The 14,856-nt window shown below is 58.9% G+C and overlaps 1 protein-coding gene and 1 long non-coding RNA gene across 2 annotated transcripts in view; both read right to left on the bottom strand.

Annotated features, from left to right (window-relative positions):
• The window catches only part of ANKRD11 (ankyrin repeat domain containing 11), a 138,403-nt gene extending 131,794 nt beyond the window's left edge, over positions 1 to 6,609 (bottom strand). Inside the window, exon 1 of the mRNA XM_071567520.1 lies at positions 6,424 to 6,609. The gene's annotated coding sequence lies outside the window, so the exon portion shown is untranslated. The remainder of the gene's footprint in view (positions 1 to 6,423) is intronic.
• A 1,404-nt stretch (positions 6,610 to 8,013) lies between these two features.
• On the bottom strand, positions 8,014 to 14,718 carry LOC139677481 (uncharacterized). Its single transcript, XR_011698875.1, has 4 exons — positions 14,313 to 14,718; positions 12,432 to 12,654; positions 12,152 to 12,327; positions 8,014 to 8,915 (listed from the first exon to the last, which is right to left on the bottom strand). It is a non-coding gene; the product is annotated as an uncharacterized lncRNA (long non-coding RNA).
• Positions 14,719 to 14,856: the final 138 nt, after the last annotated feature.

The raw sequence follows: 14,856 nt of genomic DNA on the forward strand, positions 1-14,856 counted from the left end.
TGGCATTTCAGTCACACACAAACCCAGCACTGACACACTTGCACTTAACAGCAAAATAAATATTTCAGTGTTTCCACAAGATATCCAGTGTGGTAACCTTTGGTTTCCGAATCCAAACGCAACATACAATCAATACCCTGCCCCTGCCACTGCAGCAATTCACAGCAGAAGGTTTATTTTAAAAACACTCATCGACTAAGTTTGGTTTTCTTCGAGCAGGGGAAGAAAGGCAGCCTCCAGATTTGGAGAGGATAAATAATTCAATGCCTGGATGCCAAGGGCAGAGCTGCACACATCCATATGGCAGGGACAATGCAGACAGTAATATATGCTGCACATCACCACCCTGACAGTGCCTTCAACCCTGACCTAGAAAAAAACAGCACTTTCTCCCGACTCCAGCAGCCAATTCCCTCCCCTCACACGGAGGGTTATGGTGGGAAGTGCCTCCCAACGCTCCATCCTCCCCATCCCTCGCCCTCCCCAGGCTGCAGCTCCAGCCCCTGCTCACGGCAGCTCCACGGACACGGGCGGTGTGACTTCCTCGCACCGTGAGCTCCAAAAATGAGACTGAACCCGAGGACACACACAGGGGTTCAGGAGTCCTCGCTGGAGCTCCTGCCTTCCCACCACCAACATTGAGAGGAGCAGGAAAAACCAGGCCTGGCGAGACACCGGCAATGCCCGAAGGGAGAAGGAGCAGAGGGAGAGGGGAGGCTGTTCCTGCAGAGCCGGGACCTTCACGGGGGGCTGCTGAGCCACAGAGCCCCCATGGCATCCCCAGGGCATCCCCAGGGCATCCCAAACACACGGAGCATGATGGATGGACAGAGGACCACAGAGATCCTGTTATATGGACACAGGACCACCCAGGTCCCACTGGATGGACACGGGACCACACAGGTCCTGTTGGGATGCCAGAGAACCACACAGGTGCCACCGGAGGGACACGGGACCACAGAGATCTTGTCAGACTGACACAGGACCACACAGATCCCACTGGATGGACACAGGGCCACATAGATCTTGTCAGACTGACACAGGACCACACAGATCCCACTGGAGGGACACGGGACCACACAGGTCCTGTTGGAATGACAGAGAACCACACAGGTGCCACCGGAGGGACATGGGACCACATAGATCTCGTCAGACTGACACAGGACCCACGCGGGTCCCCCTGGAGGGACGCGGGACCCACGCGGGTCCCCCTGGAGGGACGCGGGACCCACGCGGGTCCCCCTGGAGGGACGCGGGACCCACGCGGGTCCCCCCTGGAGGGACACAGGGCCACAGAGAAGACCAGACCACATCTTCCCCCACAGAATAAGCAAGAGGCCACTCCCCAGGGAAACCATCCCTCCTCCTCCTCCTCCCCTCCAGAACCCTCATGGGCATCAAGCCACACTCACTTCACACTCCCCAAATCAACCACACCCTGCCCCACTGTCCTGTTTGGGTGATTTGATAATTTCACTACAATTTGAAAAAAAAACATTAGAATCAAGAGGAAGGATTCTGGAGCCCAAAATACCTGATATAATTAACTGCACCTTCCAACATGATTATTTCCTTTCCTGACCCCAATTACTCCTTCAGTTTATTAAAGAGAACTCAAATACAGAGCAATATTAACACCCCAAAGAGTCACATAAACAGAAAAAAAGTCTGAGGGCACCATTACAAACAGAGTTAATGGAAGTCCATGATTAGAAATGGATCTTGAAAGCTGTCAGATCAAAGCAAGACCTTCCTCGTGGAGGGGCTGCATTACCCTCGGAGCCACAGCACTAATACCATCTATAAAAATATTTTGCTGCAATAAGTGAAGAACAGCAGCGTTTCATCTGTCAAAAGGTGTGAGGCTTTTATGGGATTAGCCATTCCACAGGCAGCATCAAAATTACAGATTTTTAGAAGCCCCCCCAGCTCAGCTGACAGAGACTCCCCAGCCCAACGTGCACCCACTTCCCTCGCACGCTCCAGGCCCAGCAGATTTCTCACTCCTATTACCATTTAAGCTTCTTTTACCTTTTTTTTCCCTCATCCCCTCGTAAAGATTACAAACTGGCACCACCTCTAAGCAGCCCCAGTTGAAGCAGCACCACCCAGACTCAGAGAAATTAAGATTTTTTTTTTAAATACCCAACAGTTGCATGAGAAAATCCACCAGAAACCGCCAGTTCTCACACGGGAAAACTGGAAGATTGGGGTGGAAAATGCTCCAACCCAGCCTGCAGAGCACGGGCTCTGACAGCTTCCCACCCCTTCCCTGCAGGAGCCCAAAGGCAGCGTGTTGCCCAGACTTTCAGGGCTGCACAAACCTGCTCAGGACGCCTGTGATTTCAAACAATTGGCTCCACAAGCTTTCCCCGAGCGTGTTTTACGGCCCGGCATCGGTGGCACACAAATTACGTAACACTTGGCTGAGAAACCCTCCGAAAAAGCGGCTCCCTCCGCTAATCCCTCCCGCAGGAAGGAGGAAAATGCTTAAAAGCTGCATACAAATCATTCCTGCCAGTGTCGTGCAGGCTGGTTTAAATTAGAGGGGGGGAAAAATATGTGTGAGCTGCTCAGGAAACGCTGGAGCCTCAGCTGAGGGGCCTTTCCCAACCGGCACACCGGGATCCTCCCAGAGACCCTCAGTCACCTTTACTGGGGATCAACAAGGGAACAGGAGAAGAACAACCCCCATGGAAATATTTTCCAGTGTTAGTTGCTGTGCTGTACTGAAAAGCAGCAGTACCTGCCACTACTTGCTCTGGGTCTGCCACCATTAAATCTTAATACCCAGGAGGAATTTCAATCCGTAAGGCAAGTGCTGAGCCTGAAATTCAGGTCCGGGGCAGGAAGAGGGGCAGAGCTCCTGAGAAAGCCACCACTCCATAATTTTACAAAAGGTAATTAACCAGCTCCAGCCCTGTGTGTTTCCTTCCCTTGGAGAAGGATTTCTTCACCGAGCAATTAGTCTGTCCCAGTTAAGGCTCGAGTCACCACACAACATGTTTTCCCCAAACAAAGCCACATGCACTATTTTTAAAAGAAAAACTATTGCCATTTCCTCACAGCCACTTCAATCTTTTCCTAGTTTTTGCCTTAGTCACTGCCTGGATGTAAAACTCAGTGAAACACCACTGTGGGAGCCTCTCAAATCCCAGGTTTATTCCCACAGTGCAAACACTTCATCATTCCAGAGCACTGACTCCTTTTAATGTACAGAAAAGCAGGAGGTAAGGGGAAAAAAAAAACCCTCTCAGTACTTCAAACACATGTCCAAAAGCCACAACATAAAGACAAAGAGGGCAGATTAAATGCTGTAAAGACACACTGGTTGGGAACGTTCCTTTGAAGTGTCTGCAGGAAACACTGTCATCGCAGCCATGTTACAATTACACAGTTAAAATAATCAGCCCCAGTTGTAAGTAGCCCATCTGGCTCCCTGGAAAGGGAACGCTGCTGGTTCACTATTGATTAACACGACGAGGCTCCCTGACCCCAGAGAAACACATTTGGCTGCTCTGCTGAGCAGCCGAGGAGGCAGCACAGCACGCTGGGCTTTGTTCACCAGCATTTGGGGGGGCTTGGCCCCCTCAACCTCCAGCAGAAAATAAACTAATCTTATCAGCCCACCTACCACACACGAAGGAAGAAATTAAGACAAAAGGGTTTTGCTTTGGGGCTTTTTTTTTTTTAGTTTTCCTTCCCCATCCAAACCGGACAAATCTGCAGGTTTAAGTCTGAGGAAACGGTGCTGCAACATCAGAAAAACAAAAACCAGCCCATTAAAATAAAAATAATTCAGTTCACCCTGAGCCGTGTTGCTTCAGGAAATGGAGACACAGACAAGAGTTCATGGCTAAAAGCAGAACTGAACAGCAAAACCAATCGTGGAACAGAAATGCAACATCTCCTGTTTGCAGTGGGCAGAGCTGGCAGGGCTGGCAGGGCTGGGCATTCCCAGGCACTGTGGGCAGCAGGAATAGGGGAGAGAGGGGCTGTGAGAGAGGGCTGGGCATTCCCAGGCACTGCTTCCAGCAGGAATAGGGGAGAGAGGGGCTGTGAGAGAGAGCTGGGCATTCCCAGGCACTGTGGGCAGCAGGAATAGGGGAGAGAGGGGCTGTGAGAGAGGGCTGGGCATTCCCAGGCACTGCTTCCAGCAGGAATAGGGGAGAGAGGAGCTGTGAGAGAGGGCTGGGCATTCCCAGGCACTGTGGGCAGCAGGAATAGGGGAGAGAGGGGCTGTGAGAGAGGGCTGGGCATTCCCAGGCACTGTGGGCAGCAGGAATAGGGGAGAGAGGGGCTGTGAGAGAGAGCTGGGCATTCCCAGGCACTGCTTCCAGCAGGAACAGGGGCAGCAGGGCTGGGAGAGCAGGAACAGGGGCAGCAGGGCTGGAAGGGGGGCTGGCCGTGCCCCAGGCCCGGCCGTGCCCCAGGCCCAGCCGTGCCCCAGGCCCAGCCGTGCCCCCCTCTCAGAGTCTCCCCAGCCATCCTGGCTGTGGCTCAGCCCAGCCCGGGCACCCACAGGCCCCGGCTCGCCCAGCCCCGCTCCAGGCTGGATGTGCCCAGGCAGGTCTGGCACCTCCCGTGGGACCGAGGGCTCTCCTGGGAGTGCTGGCACGGAGCCTGCTGAGCCCCACGGACCCCACACACCCAGCCTGGGGCACAGGGCCTGAGCCACGGGGGGCACAGGGCCTGAGCCACGGGGGGCACAGGGCCTGAGCCACGGGGGGCACAGAGCACCCCCCGAGCCCAGCCCTGCACTGCCAGGGCTGCCCATGGGGGGAAAGAGGGTCCTGGGGGGGACAACCCTGAGATCAGCTCAGTTGGTTACAACTGGGTTGCAATAATGCCAAGGTCATGGGTTCAATCCCCTGTGTGGGCCACTGACTTGAGTTGGACTCGATGGTCCTTGTGGGTCCTTCCAGCTCAGAATAGTCTGTGAAAAGAGGGTCCCACGGGGGGGACAGGTGGGTCCCACAGCCCCAGGGACACGTTTCCATGCCAGGTTTCTGTGCCATGAACTAACACCATGCCCAGGGTTTCCCTACTGGGTGCAGAACACGGTGTGGGTCTCACTCCACATCCCCTTCCAAGCCCTTCCAGCAGCCCAGGGATCCACCAGGACACCCAGCCCATGGAAACTCCAGCACTTTCCCTTCTCAGCTGATCAAGCCAAACGTTGAGTTCCTGGGAGGGCACACACAGAACGTGTCGGGGCTGCCTGGGAACATGTGAGAGTTCAGCTCCTTTCCCCTCTCCAGGACTCACGCAGTGGGTTCCCCCCACAGCAAAAGGAAATAATTGGAGTGGTTATGTAAAAATGCTCCATTTTATGAACAAAACAAAAAAGGAGAAATGCACTGAGCTGCAAGTTCCTTAAATTTATACAGATTTCAGGAAGGCACAGGGGTGTTTTCACCTAAAAAAAGTCTTTGCCTACAGAGGGATAAAAAATGGTGTATCCCCCCTTTGAGGAGCCATCTCAGAGGGAATTTTGCTTCAGGAGCTGCCTGGAATTCGCTCTCTGCCTCCAGAGCCGCGTCCCCAGCGGTGAGAGAGCACTTTGTGTACAAAACCGGGCGGGGGGAGGGACCTTTTCCTGCAACTGGACACCAAAACAGATGCCCGGGGCGGGGGGAGCAGCCGAGCCCCCGCGGCTCGGTGGGGGCCGCCCGGGCCCAGCTGCTGCCCCTGGGAAAGGGCAGAGGGCACCGAGGGCTCCGCTCCCCCCGCCCCTGCCCCTCTGAGCGGGACCCCCGAGCGGGGCCGGGGGAGGCTCGTCCTGCGCCGCAGCTGTTTGGGGGTGGGAGCTCGGCGGGTTTTTTTCTTCTCTGCCTTTTTTTCTAAGGGGCAAAGGTGTCGATGGGCCCCTCCCGGCACACAAAGGCTGCTCGGAGGGGAGAAACACGCAGCGATTTAAAGATTAAACCGGGCCCGGCGGAGCGCGGAGGGCCCGGGCCCTGCACGGCACAGCCTGCCCGGGATGATGAAACGGGAAACGGAAATTCCCGTTGCGGACAACTCTGGCTCTCGTTCCTCGCCCCCAAACGCGCTTCGCCCCCTGCGACAGAACACACACCCCGCCCCAAACCGGCAGGGGAGGGGGCGGCGGGACCGGGGCTGGGCACGGCCCCCGGGACCCTCCCCGGGCTGCCCCCGCGCCCCCAAACCCGGGGCAGGGCCGGGGTGTCGCTGCAGCCGCCCGGGCCGGGCCGCCCCCGCCGGGGGTGCCCCGAGAGCCGCCCCCGGTACCGCAACCGGCACATCCTCTCTCTGCGCCCTCGCTGCGGCGCTTCCTCCCCGCCGGCCGCCCCCGCCGGGCCGCTCCGCCCCGGTGCCGCCGTGCCCGGTGCCCACCCCCGGCCCCGCCGCTCTCCGGTTCCCCCCCACCACCCCCCCACCCCGCCCCGCAGCGGCGCTTACCGGTGTGGGGGCGGCCCCGCGGCGGAGCGGGCCCCGCGGAGGCGGCCCCGCAGTGCCGGTTCGCTCCGCTCCGCTCCGCTCCGGTGCCGTTCCCGGTGCGCGCTCCGGTGCCGGTGCCGGTGCGGCCCAAGCGCGGGGGGCGCGCGCCGAGGCGGCTCCGGCCGCGCGCTCTGCCCCCGCGCCGCTGAGACGGCGCCGCCCATTGGCCCGCTGAGACGCGCACGGCCATTGGCCCGATGAGACGCGCACAGCCATTGGCCCGCTGAGACGCGGACGGTCATTGGCCCGATGAGACGCGCACAGCCATTGGCCCGCTGAGACGCGCCCGTCCATTGGCCCGATGAGACGCGCCCGTCCATTGGCCCGATGAGACGCGCCCGTCCATTGGCCCGATGAGACGCGGACGGTCATTGGTGGGTGCGGGGAAGGGGCGGGGAGTGCAGCAGCCCCCGCGGCGCGCGGGGTGTGATGGGAGCGGCGCGCGCGACGTGTCCGCGCGGCGCCGCCGCCCATTGGCTGAGCGAGAGTGAGGAACTTCCGGGGCGGGGCCACGGCGGGGCCGGGGGGAGAGATCGGGAATGGGAACGGGAACGGGAATGGGAACAGGAACGGGAATGGGAACGGGAACGGGAACGGGAATGGGAACAGGAACTGGAATGGGAACGGGAACGGAAATGGGAACAGGAACGGGAATGGGAACGGGAACGGGAATGGGAACGGGAACGGGAATGGGAATGGGAACGGGAATGGGAACGGGAATGGGAACGGGAATGGGAATGGGAACGGGAATGGGAACGGGAACGGGAATGGGAGCAGGAATGGGAATGGGAACGGGAATGAAAATGGTTTTATTTCGTCAAACTGAGTGTCAGGATCAGGGAGGTTCTGCCGCAGTACAGAATTCCTGGCTGGGAGGGCGGGCAGGGCTGGCACAGGGTGGGCAGAGCAGCTGTGGGTGCCCCAGCCCTGGGAGTGTCCAAGGAAAGGGCTTGGAGCAACCTGGGACAGTGGGAGGTGTCCCTGCCCATGGCAGGGCTGGCACTGGGTGGGCTTTGGGGTCCCTTCCCACCCAAACCACCCCATGCCTGCAGGGTGTGTCTCGTACCACTCATCAGGGCCAGGGCCCTCCCTGCCACCAGACGGGCAGAGTCCCCAGGGAGCAGATCCCAGCCCTGGAGCAGATCCCACCCCTGGAGCTGATCCCACCCCTGGAGCATCCCCACCCCTGGAGCTGATCCCACCCTTGGAGCAGATCCCACCCCTGGAGCCGATCCCAGCACTGGAGCTGATCCCACCCCTGGAGCCGATCCCACCCCTGGAGCTGATCCCACTCCCGGAGCAGATCCCACCCCTGGAGCAGATCCCACCCCAGGGAGCAGATCCCACCCCTGGAGCATCCCCACCCCTGGAGCAGATCCCACCCCGGAGCAGATCCCACCCCTGGAGCTGATCCCACCCCTGGAGCAGATCCCACCCCTGGAGCTGATCCCACCCCTGGAGCAGATCCCACCCCTGGAGCTGATCCCACCCCGGAGCAGATCCCACCCCTGGAGCATCCCCACCCCTGGAGCCGATCCCACCCCTGGAGCCGATCCCAGCACTGGGGGCTCTGCTGGGGGCAGCCCTGGCACAGCTGTCCCCTGGTGCTGTGCTGGGGGCAGCAGCTCTGCCCTGACCTCACCCACAGCTCACTGGGCTTTAACCCCCTTTTCCAGGAGCAGAGCCCAGTCCAGGATGGCTCTCCTGGCACGGGCAGGGGCACTCCGAGTCACTGGGCAGCCTGAGGGGCTGTGCCCGTGCTGGGGGTGCCAGAGCCCCCCAGGAAGGGGAAGGGCAGTGCCAGTGCTGGGCTCAGCAGGCAGGAAGGGCTGGCTCAGCTCGTGCCCAGCTCTGCTGTTCAAGACCAGCAGGAGAGGTTTAGTCTGAGCCTGGTGAGCTGGTCCTGTGTTCCACTCAGTCTTTGTATCTCTGCCCATCCTACTGCTCTGTAAGACCTACTAAGCCACTCAAAGAAAGGGTGTTGGGGTTTCTGGGCTCCTTCCCATGAAGCTGCTGGTCAGACCTCCCTGAAACCCCCAGGTGAGTGTTGGCCTCGGAGCAGGGGGGAAATGTGTGTTGGCATTTCCTGAGTATAGTTGTCTGTACCTGCTTCCTTGGCAACCTTGAATGACATCCAGGTCAGAGATCCAGCACTGGGGGGGAAATTCTGTCCTTTCTGTGTCACCCTGACCTGTTTCTGTTTGAACACAACAGCCTGGGCCAGGGAGGGGCTTTGAAGTGCTCAGAGAAGGGGAGGTGACAGCAGGAATGGGCTGGTTCCACCGGGGCTGTTCTCTGCTTCCCTGGTGAGACTCGTGTGATGGGCACGTTGGTCCTGCCTGGGCTCTTCCTCTGGGGGGGCTTTTGCTCCTGGCTTGGAACACTTAAGAGAGGAAGAAATGGCAGTTGCTGAGCACCTTTATCCTTCACTGGAGGTTGTGAGCTCTTGAATCCTAAAATAAAACAAATACCTGGTGCTGAGGAGGAGAGAACACTGTGTGAGGGCAGGGAAGGGAAATGAGGCCACTGGGGAATGTGTTTCAGGCCTATTTCTGGCTGTCCCAGCCAGCTCAGAGGACACTGACTGTGGGGACAGCTCTCTGGCCCTCCAGTCCCCACTCTGGGACTCTTCCCAGGCTCACTCTGCAGGTGGCACCTGTGCCAGCCCCTCGTCTGCCCTGGCACCTGTGGGTGACCAAACACATCCCACTCCTCCAGCTGAGCCCCCCTGGGGCTCCACAGCCCCTGTCTCGGGAGGGAAGGACCTTTATGTCAATCCTAGTGCTGGAAATTCCTGTTCTGTGCCACTGTGGGTGCAGTTCCCTGCTGACCCAGCCCCTGAGACCAGGCTGTGATTTATGATGGTCCAGCTGCCAACACCACAGAGGCCAAGCCAGTAGAACTTCAGAAGAACTTTGATTAGAAAAACCTTTACTTTAAGCTTGGCTCGTGTTTTAATTAATGTCATCTATTAAGAGTGATGGTTTTGGCAAACCCAGCAGCCATTTGGGAAGGCAGCAAGGGGTGCAGCTGCTGTGCTGCAGCACAACCTCCCTGACTCTGCACACACTGTTTTACTAAATAAAACCATTTTCAAGCCATCCTTCTTGTTGTTGTTGCTCAGGACACTCCAAGTTAAGCTGTTCCATGATGTGATGATATTAAGAAATAAAGTCTGGGCTTCCACCCTCTTCTTTCCAGTGAGGTGGTTGCTCCCAGCTCTGCAAGATTAAGGCTAAACTCGTGCAACAGCTCATTTGTACCTCAATCTGCCTTGTTTTGAAGGTTTAACTGCTTGGTACAGCTCAGTCATCCCCAGCTCAGCATTTTGAGGGTTTAACTCCTGGGGGCAGCTCTTTGTGCCCAGCTCTGGGTTTAACCCCTCAGTGCACCCAGCTGTGCACCCAGCAGTGGGTTTGGGCCCCTCGAAGCTGCTGTGGTGGTGGATAAAGTGTATTTACAGAGCTCCCTGCAGGACTCACACCTACCTGTGTGGAGAGCAAGTCCCCGGAGCTCTGAGGCTGGTGCAGCCACAGAGGATGGATTGGAGGGAAATGCTCTCCCGCTGCTGGGGAAACGCCTGCTATTGATGTTCCAGGTGTGAACCCGTGACAGCCCTGCTCTAATTACTGCTTTTATATTCCTGATGACAGGCTTTGGGTTTCCAGGCTGCTCATGGATTCCAGGGGTGTGCCAGTTGCTCACCCAGAGCAGTGTCACTCCCTCCCGCAGCCGGCGGGGGTTGGAGGTGCCACCTCCCACACAGGTGGGTTCGGGGGCTCCTCCCGAGCCCCACACGCTGCAGCAGCTCCCCGGGGACTGCCCTCCTGCTGCTGAGGGATCTGCTTCGAGCCACAAACACGCTACCCCCTCCCCTTCTCATCACTCTGAGCGCGGCTCCTTCTCCCCTGCCTTGCCCTTGGTGGCGGTTCCGGAGCCCCGGCTGGCAGAGGGCGGAGTGCCGGTGATCCCCTCCCTGCTGTCACCTGTCACCTGCCTGTCCTGCACTCCCAGGGCCTCAGAGGGGATCCCCTCCCTGCTGTCACCTGTCACCTGCCTGTCCTGCACTCCTGGGGCCTCAGAGGTGATCCCCTGTCACCTGTCACCTGCCTGTCCTGCACTCCCGGGACCTCAGGGGTGATCCCCTCCCTGCTGTCACCTGCCTGTCCTGCACTCCCGGGGCCTCAGAGGGGATCCCCTCCCTGCTGTCACCTGTCACCTGCCTGTCCTGCACTCCCGGGCCTCAGAGGGGATCCCCTCCCTGCTGTCACCTGCCTGTCCTGCACTCCCCAGGGCCTCAAAGGTGATCCCCTCCCTGCTGTCACCTGTCACCTGCCTGTCCTGCACTCCCGGGGCCTCAGAGGTGGCCCCCAGCCAGGTGTGCACCCCAGTGCTGTGTGCTGGGCTCGCCCTGGGCCGGGAGCAGCAGTGCCAGTGGCAGTGCCAGGCTGGCCTCTCCCCCACGGGCACCCAGCTGATCCCAAGCTGCTCCTGGAACAAGGAATAGGCGTGCTGGGTTTGGAGTGGCTGGTGCCAAAAGGCTGAGCAGCTTTCCTGGTGGGGAGTGTCACTGTGCGTCAGGGAAAACCACAGGGGGTCTTTTCAGCACGTCCTCCATGCCCAGTCCTCAGGTATTCCTGGATACTTGGCCTTGCTGTGCTGAACAGGAATATCTACCCCTCAGCCTGGACTTATCTTCTGCAAAGAAGTCATCTGAAAATCCCATCAGGTACATTGGAGATGCAGAGTGCCAACGGGTGCTGGAATGTTCCAGCTGTGCCAACCTGGGTGGTTTGTCCTGCCGGAGCAGAGTCCTGGCTCAGCTCCTGAGGGGCAGCAGGGTGGGGTTTCATCCTTTGAAAAGCCTGAAATTATCATTCAGCAGCTTCAGCTCTGCATTTAATCCCCTGATTTGCTGGTGAGGAGTCTGTGGTTGGTGCAGGGGCCACCTGATTCCAGGTATCCACTCACACTGTTGGGTGGAAATGAGTCAGGGCTGAGGGGCTGAGGAGCCTCCTGAGCCCTGGGGGGTGAGAGCAAGAGGGGCAAGAGTGTCTTACAGGAGCACAGAAATAGGAGAGGGGAGTTCTCAGACAGAGCAGGGCTGTGTTTGCTCTGGAAACTGATTTCTCTTGGCCTGAAAAAGCCAAGCTGTGGCTGCTAATTCTGCTTCCTGCTCCCAGGCTGCTGAGGAGACAAAGCTGGGATTTCAGCCCCCAGTGCAGCACCTTTCCCCCACAGTAAATACACGTGGCATTACTGAGTGATGTCATGGCTGGAGCACATCCCAGCCAGGCCAAGCCTGGCTCAGGTTATATCTGTGCTCTCAGGATATTGGCCTGTTCCCAGAGCAGCATATTGCCAGTCCAAGGGCAGTGACTGGAGCCACCTCTCCCAAGGTCACCTCTGGCACACACAGAGGGACAGCCCTGGCTCCTGCAGCACAGCCTGAGCCACCCACACAGGGCAGAACCTCCTGGCTTTCCTTTCTGGAGAGTTCTGGCACCAGCAAGGCAAAAACCCCCAGCCCTCCCTCACAGAGTTTGGGCTGGGAGGGTTAAAGCTCATCCAGTGCCACCCCCTGCCATGGGCAGGAACACTTTCCACTATTCCAGGTTGCTCCAAGCCCAATCCAACCCTTTGACACTTCCAGGGATGGGGCAGCCACAGCTGCTCTGGCCAAACTTACCCTCTGGTTGCCTTTGCAGCACAGTGTGAAAAGAGGGACAGAAATGGTGTCAGCTCCAGCTCTGGGGTGTGTCTGTAAATCACCAGGACTCCCAGTCCAGCCCAGCTTTGCCACATCCAGGCCTGGATCTCCTGCCTGCCCCACAGACCTGAGACTGTCTGTGTCCTCTGCCAGCCCTGGAAGGGTTCAAAATACAAGTGCATGTGGCATTTCACCATAGGGCTAAGTGGGTGTGGTGGGATTGGGTCAAAGGGTGGTGATCTTGGAGGTCTTTTCCAACCTTAATGATCCCATGGCTGTTCCAGTCAAGGAGCTGGGAGTGGTCTGTGCCTGTGCAGTGTCCATTGCCCTCCCTGGTGAACAGGAGGGGGTTTGTCCTCTCTGGAGCTGAGCTGGGCTGTGAGGGAGGTGTGGAGGAACCAGCTGGGTGTCCCTCAGGCCAGCCTGGCAGAGGGCACTGCAGTCCTGGCTCAGCAAACTCACCTCTTCAAATGATGCAACTTCTTACAAAAAAACCCAAAACAAAACAAAACAGGCTTAATTAGCAACTGGGAAAACGCTGGGGGCAGGTGTGACCCCCTGGAGTGAGGGGGCAGCAGGAATGGGGGGGTGCTGCCCCAGGGCTGGGGGCTTGGGGGTCCCACACCCCTCAGCTCCTGGCACACCTTGCCATGGTTGCTGTATTCCCTGTTTTCCATTGGAAATCCTGCATGTCCCTGTTAGAGGGAACCTCCCCCCCACTGGCACTGCCAAAGGAGCCTTTTCTCCTCAAAGTTTCAGGCTCGAGTGTCAATGACCCTCCCACGGATCCTGCTGCATGAGGAGCTGACACCCCCCTGGGCTCCAGGAGCCCCACAGGGACCAGCCTGGGCTGAGACAAGGGACAGAGACCCCTCCCCAGCCAGAGAGGTGCCCCTGTCCTTGTGGCCCAGGAGCAGGGCCATGTCCCTGGGCATTCCAGGTGGGATCTGCAGGTGGAGGTGCCCCCGGGCTGCCACATCCCCTTAGAGCTGTGGCCAGCCCTTAAATTGGCACCAGTTTAATTGTGTGTCTGCAAATTGAGCTGTTTGATCCAGCCAGTGACACAAAAGGACTTCCAGGAGTGAGGGGACATTAACGGGCCAATGGACCTTGCTGGGGGCAGGTGACAATCAACATCCTAAGAGACTCTTCTGGAAAGAGGATCCTAATTCAGACCTGCTGGGAAGGAAGATGATTATTTACTACTACAAGGATAATTATTGTTATTATTACAACTGTTATTATTATTTGCTGCAACTTCCCATTCAACAATGCCTGAGAAACTCTAGGGCAGGTAATTTAGGAGAATAAACAGTATCTAAAAACTGTCCTGGAGCCACCTGAGGGGAGAAACACGGACAGGAGGGAGGAAAAAACACAGCAGAACCCATCCTGGTCAGCAAGATGGGAGAGGAGAAGGAAGCACAAACTTCCTGGGAAGGGCAGATCCAACCTGCAGGGCTGGCAAACACCACGTGCCTTTCCCTGGGGCAGAAGGTGGCAGTGGGGCAGGAGGGAGGGGATGTCCTGCTCCCAGTTGCCCCAGAGGAGCTGCAGAGGACACTGAGCCCACCCACTCCATGTGCACAGGGCAGGACAGGAAGGGATTACACTGGATTTGGGATCAGGGACTTAAAATACAGTGACCTCTGTGATCACAGGGCGGGGGGAACTCCCCAGTGCTCGGCCCTTGGCACGCTCGGGGTCATCCACTCCCCCCTGGAGTGCTGGGGCAGCTCTGGGCCCCTCCAGGATGGACATGGCCAGGGAATGGGGCTGGGGAAGGGGCTGGAGCAGCAGGAGGGGCTGAGGGAGCTGGGGGGGCTCAGCTGGAGAAAAGGAGAGTCAGGGGGGACCTTCTGGCTCTGCAATCCCTGCCAGGAGGGGGGAGCTGGGGGGGTCGGGCTCTGCTCCAGGGCACAGGGACAGGAGGGGAGGGCACGGCCTCAGGCTGGGCCAGGGCAGGGGCAGGGGGCACAGCTGCAGGAATTTCTCCATGGAGAGGGTTGTCAGGCATTGGAAGGGGCTCCCAGGGAGGTTTGGAGCCCCCACCCCTGGAGGTGCCCAAGGCCAGCTGGGACAGGGCTCGGGCAGCTGTGCCGGGCCCTCCCCACCCTCAGGGGACACTGAATGTACCAACCTGTCCCTGGCTCTGCTCCCCAGCACAGCTCCAGCTCCCGCCTGGGCTGGCAGAAGGGAGGGAGCTGCTCCTTCTCCTCTCTGCTCCATCTGACCCTGCAGGGCTTGTTGCTTCTCTCCCAGCCATTACACTGAGTGAGGTCAGAGGGTTAAAACCCCAGGGCCGGGCTGGCTGTGCGCTCACACCCGACTGTAGTGCTCGGCCTCTGCAGCCTCCCTCCTCTGCCTGCAGGAACCTTCTCACTCCTCCCAGGCCTTGTTTCATCTCCCACCTAAACATTCCGAGGCCAGGCCGGAGCCGGCTGGGCCCTGCAGGACCCGGATAAGGCCTGGCCAGAGGGCACCCCTGCTGCAGGGGACGTGGCCGGGGTGTCACTCACAGCCCGCCCCGAGGGTGGCGGGGCCGGGCCGGTGCCCGGTGAGGCCTCGCTCGGGTCTCCAGACTCCGCCGGGCCCCTCCGTTGCCATAGTAACCCCTCCCGGCATCCCCCGCGCCCGCCGCCCGCCATCTTAAGGGCTGGCAGCGCCGGGCCCGCCGCCCCGCT

This window comes from Pithys albifrons, chromosome 12, assembly GCF_047495875.1.
Source record: "Pithys albifrons albifrons isolate INPA30051 chromosome 12, PitAlb_v1, whole genome shotgun sequence".
In the NCBI taxonomy this organism is placed as follows: domain Eukaryota; kingdom Metazoa; phylum Chordata; class Aves; order Passeriformes; family Thamnophilidae; genus Pithys; species Pithys albifrons.